The sequence below is a fragment of the Chiloscyllium punctatum genome, unplaced genomic scaffold (assembly GCF_047496795.1).
Source record: "Chiloscyllium punctatum isolate Juve2018m unplaced genomic scaffold, sChiPun1.3 scaffold_63, whole genome shotgun sequence".
In the NCBI taxonomy this organism is placed as follows: Eukaryota; Metazoa; Chordata; class Chondrichthyes; order Orectolobiformes; family Hemiscylliidae; genus Chiloscyllium; species Chiloscyllium punctatum.
Window position 1 is genome coordinate 2859265 of NW_027309797.1, and position 6528 is coordinate 2865792.

Genomic DNA, 6528 nt, shown 5'->3' on the forward strand with positions numbered 1-6528 from the left:
TGAAACAGAGGGGCTGAAACAGAGGGCGAGAAACCGAGGGGCTGAAACAGAGGGCGAGAAACAGAGGGGCTGAAACAGAGGGGCTGAAACAGAGGTGCTGAAAGAGAGGGGCTGAAACAGAGGGCGAGAAACAGAGGGGCTGAAACTGAGGGCGGGAAACAGGGGGGCTGAATCAGAGGGGATGAAACAGAGGGCGAGAAACAGAGGGTCTGAAACAGAGGGTGATAAACAGAGGTGCTGAAACAGAGGGGCTGAAACAGAGTGCGAGAAACAGAGTGGCTGAAACAGAGGGCGAGAAACAGAGGGGCAGAAACAAAGGGCGAGAAACAGAGGGGCTGAAACGGAGGGGCTGAAACAGAGGGGCTCAAACAGAGGGGCTGAAACAGAGGGGGGGAAACAGAGGGTGAGAAACAGCGGGCGAGAAACAGAGGGGATGAAACAGAGGGGCTGAAACAGAGGGGCTGAAACAGTGGGCGAGAAACAGAGTAGCTGAAACAGACGGGCTGAAACAGAGGGGCTGAAAAAGAGGGCGAAAAACAGAGGGGCTGAAACAGAGGCCGAGAAACAGAGGGGCTGAAACAGAGGGGTTGAAACAGAGGGGCTGACACAGAGTGGCTGAAACAGAGGGTCTGAAACAGAGGGGCTGGAACAGAGGGGAGAAAAAGAGGGGCTGAAACAGAGGGGCTGAATCAGAGGGGCTGAAACAGGGCGAGAAACAGAGGGGCTGAAACAGAGGGCGAGAAACAGAGGGGCAGAAACAAAGGGCGAGAAACAGAGGGGCTGAAACAGAGGGGCTGAAACAGAGGGCGAGAAACAGAGGGACTGAAACTGAGGGCGAGAAACAGAGGGTGAGAAACAGAGGGCGAGAAACAGAGGGGATGAAACAGAGGGGCTGAAACAGAGGGGCTGAAACAGAGGGGCGGGAAACAGAGGGGCTGAATCAGAGGGGCTGAAACGGAGGGGCTGAATCAGAGGGGCTGAAACAGAAGTCGCGAAACAGAGGGGCAGAAACAGATGGGCTGAAACAGAGGGCGAGAAACAGAGGGGCTGAAACAGAGGACGAGAAACAGAGGGGCTGAAACAGAGGGGCTGAAACAGAGGGCGAGAAACCGAGGGGCTGAAACAGAGGGCGAGAAACAGAGGGGCTGAAACAGAGGGCGAGAAACAGAGGGGCTGAAACAGAGGGGCTCAAACAGAGGGGCTGAAAGAGAGGGGCTGAAACAGACGGCGAGAAACAGAGGGGCTGAAACAGAGGGCGAGAAACAGAGGGGCTGAAACAGAGGGGCTCAAACAGAGGGGCTGAAACAGAGGTCGAGAAACAGAGGGGCTGATTCAGAGGGGCTGAATCAGATGGGCTGAAACAGAGGGGCTGAAACAGAGGGCGAGAAACAAACGGGCTGAAACAGCGGGCGAGAAACAGAGGGCGAGAAACAGAGGGGCTGAAACAGAGGGGCTGAAACAGAGGGCGAGAAACAGAGGGGCTGAAACAGAGGGCGAGAAACAGAGGGGCTGAAACAGAGGGCGAGAAACAGAGGGTGAGAAACAGAGGGCGAGAAACAGAGGGGATGAAACAGAGGGGCTGAAACAGAGGGGCTGAAACAGAGGGGCTGAATCAGAGGGGCTGAAACAGAGGGCGAGAAACAGAGGGGCTGAAACAGAGGGCGAGAAACAGAGGGGCTGAAACAGAGGGGCTGAAACAGAGGGGCTGAAACAGAAGGGCTAAAACAGAGGGCGAGAAACAGAGGGGCTGAATCAGAAGGGCTGAATCAGAGGGCCTGAAACAGAGGGGCTGAAACAGAGGGCGAGAAACAGAGGGGCTGGAACAGAGGGCGAGAAACAGAGGGCGAGAAACAGAGGGGCTGAAACAGAGGGGCTGAAACAGAGGGGTTGAAACAGAGAGGCTGATACAGAGGGCATGAAACAGAGGGGCTGAAACAGAGGGCGAGAAACAGAGGGGCAGAAACAAAGGGCGAGAAACAGAGGGGCTGAAACAGAGGGGCTGAAACAGAGGGCGAGAAACAGAGGGGCTGAAACAGAGGGCGAGAAACAGAGGGTGAGAAACAGAGGGCGAGAAACAGAGGGGATGAAACAGAGGGGCTGAAACAGAGGGGCTGAAACAGAGGGGCTGAATCAGAGGGGCTGAAACAGAAGGCGAGAAACAGAGGGGCAGAAACAGATGGGCTGAAACAGAGGGCGAGAAACAGAGGGGCTGAAACAGAGGACGAGAAACAGAGGGGCTGAAACTGAGGGGCTGAAACAGAGGGGCTGAAACAGAGGGCGAGAAACCGAGGGGCTGAAACAGAGGGCGAGAAACAGAGGGGCTGAAACAGAGGGGCTGAAACAGAGGTGCTGAAAGAGAGGGGCTGAAACAGAGGGCGAGAAACAGAGGGGCTGAAACTGAGGGCGGGAAACAGGGGGGCTGAATCAGAGGGGATGAAACAGAGGGCGAGAAACAGAGGGTCTGAAACAGAGGGTGATAAACAGAGGTGCTGAAACAGAGGGGCTTAAACAGAGTGCGAGAAACAGAGTGGCTGAAACAGAGGGCGAGAAACAGAGGGGCAGAAACAAAGGGCGAGAAACAGAGGGGCTGAAACGGAGGGGCTGAAACAGAGGGGCTCAAACAGAGGGGCTGAAACAGAGGGGGGGAAACAGAGGGTGAGAAACAGCGGGCGAGAAACAGAGGGGATGAAACAGAGGGGCTGAAACAGAGGGGCTGAAACAGTGGGCGAGAAACAGAGTAGCTGAAACAGACGGGCTGAAACAGAGGGGCTGAAAAAGAGGGCGAAAAACAGAGGGGCTGAAACAGAGGCCGAGAAACAGAGGGGCTGAAACAGAGGGGTTGAAACAGAGGGGCTGACACAGAGTGGCTGAAACAGAGGGTCTGAAACAGAGGGGCTGGAACAGAGGGGAGAAACAGAGGGGCTGAAACAGAGGGGCTGAATCAGAGGGGCTGAAACAGGGCGAGAAACAGAGGGGCTGAAACAGAGGGCGAGAAACAGAGGGGCAGAAACAAAGGGCGAGAAACAGAGGGGCTGAAACAGAGGGGCTGAAACAGAGGGCGAGAAACAGAGGGACTGAAACTGAGGGCGAGAAACAGAGGGTGAGAAACAGAGGGCGAGAAACAGAGGGGATGAAACAGAGGGGCTGAAACAGAGGGGCTGAAACAGAGGGGCGGGAAACAGAGGGGCTGAATCAGAGGGGCTGAAACGGAGGGGCTGAATCAGAGGGGCTGAAACAGAAGTCGCGAAACAGAGGGGCAGAAACAGATGGGCTGAAACAGAGGGCGAGAAACAGAGGGGCTGAAACAGAGGACGAGAAACAGAGGGGCTGAAACAGAGGGGCTGAAACAGAGGGCGAGAAACCGAGGGGCTGAAACAGAGGGCGAGAAACAGAGGGGCTGAAACAGAGGGCGAGAAACAGAGGGGCTGAAACAGAGGGGCTCAAACAGAGGGGCTGAAAGAGAGGGGCTGAAACAGACGGCGAGAAACAGAGGGGCTGAAACAGAGGGCGAGAAACAGAGGGGCTGAAACAGAGGGGCTCAAACAGAGGGGCTGAAACAGAGGTCGAGAAACAGAGGGGCTGATTCAGAGGGGCTGAATCAGATGGGCTGAAACAGAGGGGCTGAAACAGAGGGCGAGAAACAAACGGGCTGAAACAGCGGGCGAGAAACAGAGGGCGAGAAACAGAGGGGCTGAAACAGAGGGGCTGAAACAGAGGGCGAGAAACAGAGGGGCTGAAACAGAGGGCGAGAAACAGAGGGGCTGAAACAGAGGGCGAGAAACAGAGGGTGAGAAACAGAGGGCGAGAAACAGAGGGGATGAAACAGAGGGGCTGAAACAGAGGGGCTGAAACAGAGGGGCTGAATCAGAGGGGCTGAAACAGAGGGCGAGAAACAGAGGGGCTGAAACAGAGGGCGAGAAACAGAGGGGCTGAAACAGAGGGGCTGAAACAGAGGGGCTGAAACAGAAGGGCTAAAACAGAGGGCGAGAAACAGAGGGGCTGAATCAGAAGGGCTGAATCAGAGGGCCTGAAACAGAGGGGCTGAAACAGAGGGCGAGAAACAGAGGGGCTGGAACAGAGGGCGAGAAACAGAGGGCGAGAAACAGAGGGGCTGAAACAGAGGGGCTGAAACAGAGGGGTTGAAACAGAGAGGCTGATACAGAGGGCATGAAACAGAGGGGCTGAAACAGAGGGCGAGAAACAGAGGGGCTGAAACAGAGGGCGAGAAACAGAGGGGCTGAAACAGAGGGGCTGAAACAGAGGGGCTGAAACAGAGGGCCTGAAACAGACGGCGAGAAACAGAGAGGCAGAAACAGAGGGCGAGAAAAAGAGCGGCTGAAACAGAGGGCGAGAAACAGAGGGGCTGAAACAGACGGCGAGAAACAGTGGGGCTGAAACAGAGGGCGAGAAACAGAGGGGCTGAAACAGAGGGCGAGAAACAGAGGGCGAGAAACAGAGGGACTGAAACAGAGGGACTGAAACAGAGGGGCTGAAACAGAGGGGCTGAAAAAGAGGGCGAAAAACTGAGGGGCTGAAACAGAGGGTTTGAAACAGAGGGGTTGACACAGAGTGGCTGAAACAGAGGGGCTGAAACAGAGGGGCTGGAACAGAGGGGGAGAAACAGAGGGGCTGAAACAGAGGGGCTGAATCAGAGGAGCTGAAACAGGGCGAGAAACAGAGGGGCTGAAACAGAGGGCGAGAAACAGAGGGGCAGAAACAAAGGGCGAGAAACAGAGGGGCTGAAACAGAGGGGCTGAAACAGAGGGCGAGAAACAGAGTGGCTGAAACAGAGGGCGAGAAACAGAGGGTGAGAAACAGAGGGTGAGAACAGAGGGGATGAAACAGAGGGGCTGAAACAGATGGGCTGAAACAGAGGGGCGGGAAACAGAGGGTCTGAATCAGAGGGGCTGAAACAGAGGGGCTGAATCAGAGGGGCTGAAACAGAATGCGAGAAACAGAGGGGCAGAAACAGATGGGCTGAAACAGAGGGCGAGAAACAGAGGGGCTGAAACAGAGGACGAGAAACAGAGGGGCTGAAACAGATGGGCTGAAACAGAGGGGCTGAAACAGAGGGCGAGAAACCGAGGGGCTGAATCAGAGGGCGAGAAACAGAGGGGCTGAAACAGAGGGCGAGAAACAGAGGGGCTGAAACAGAGGGGCTGAAACAGAGGGGCTGAAACAGAGGGGCTGAAACAGAGGGTGAGAAACAGAGGGTCTGAAACAGAGGGGCTGAAACAGAGGGGCTGAAAGAGAGGGGCTGAAACAGAGGGGCTGAAACAGAGGGTCTGAAACAGAGGGGCTGAAACAGATGGGTTGAAACAGTGGGCGAGAAACAGTGGGGCTGAATCAGAGGGGCTAAATCAGAGGGGCTGAATCAGAGGGGCTGAAACAGAGGGGCTGAATAACAGGGGCTGAAACAGAGGGCGAGAAACAGAGGGGCTGAAACAGAGGGCGAGAAGAGGGGCTGAATCAGAGGGGCTGAAACAGAGGGTGCGAAACAGAGGGGCTGAAACAGAGGGCGAATAACAGAGGGGCTGAAACAGAGGGCGAGAAACAGAGGGGCTGAAACAGAGGGGCTGAAACAGAGGCGCTGAAACAGAGTGGCTGAAACTGAGGGGCTGAAACAGAGGGGTTGGAACAGAGGGCGAGAAACAGTGGGGCTGAAACCGAGGGCGAGAAACAGAGGGGCTGAAACAGCGGGGCTCAATCAGAGGGGCTGAATCAGAGGGGCTAAAACAGAGGGCGAGAAACAGAAGGGCTGAAACAGAGGGGCTGAAACAGAGGGGCTGAAACAGAGGGCGAGAAACAGAGTGGCTGAAACAGAGGGGCTGAAACAGAGGGGCTAAATCAGAGGGGCAGAAACAGAGGGCGAGAAACAGAGGGGCTGAAACAGAGGGCGGGAAACAGAGGGGCTGAAACAGAGAGGCTGAAACAGAGGGGCTGAAACAGAGGGGCTGAAACAGAGGGCGAGAAACAGAGGGGCTGAAACAGAGGGCGAGAAACAGAGGGGCTGAAACAGAGGGGCTGAAACAGAAGGGCTGAAACAGAGGGGCTAAAACAGAGGGCGAGAAACAGAGGGGCTGAATCAGAAGGGCTGAATCAGAGGGCCTGAAACAGAGGGGCTGAAACAGTGGGCGAGAAACAGAGGGGCTGAAACAGAGGGCGAGAAACAGAGGGCGAGAAACAGAGGGGCTGAAACAGAAGGGCTGAAACTGAGGGGTTGAAACAGAGAGGCTGATACAGAGGGCATGAAACAGAGGGGCTGAAACAGAGGGCGAGAAACAGAGGGGCTGAAACAGAGGGCGAGAAACAGAGGGGCTGAAACAGAGGGGCTGAAACAGAGGGGCTGAAACAGAGGGCCTGATACAGAGGGCGAGAAACAGAGAGGCAGAAACAGAGGGCGAGAAAAAGAGCGGCTGAAACAGAGGGCGAGAAACAGAGGGGCTGAAACAGACGGCGAGAAACAGTGTGGCTAAAACAGAGGGCGAGAAACAGAGGGGCTGAAACAGAGGGCGAGAAACAGAGGGC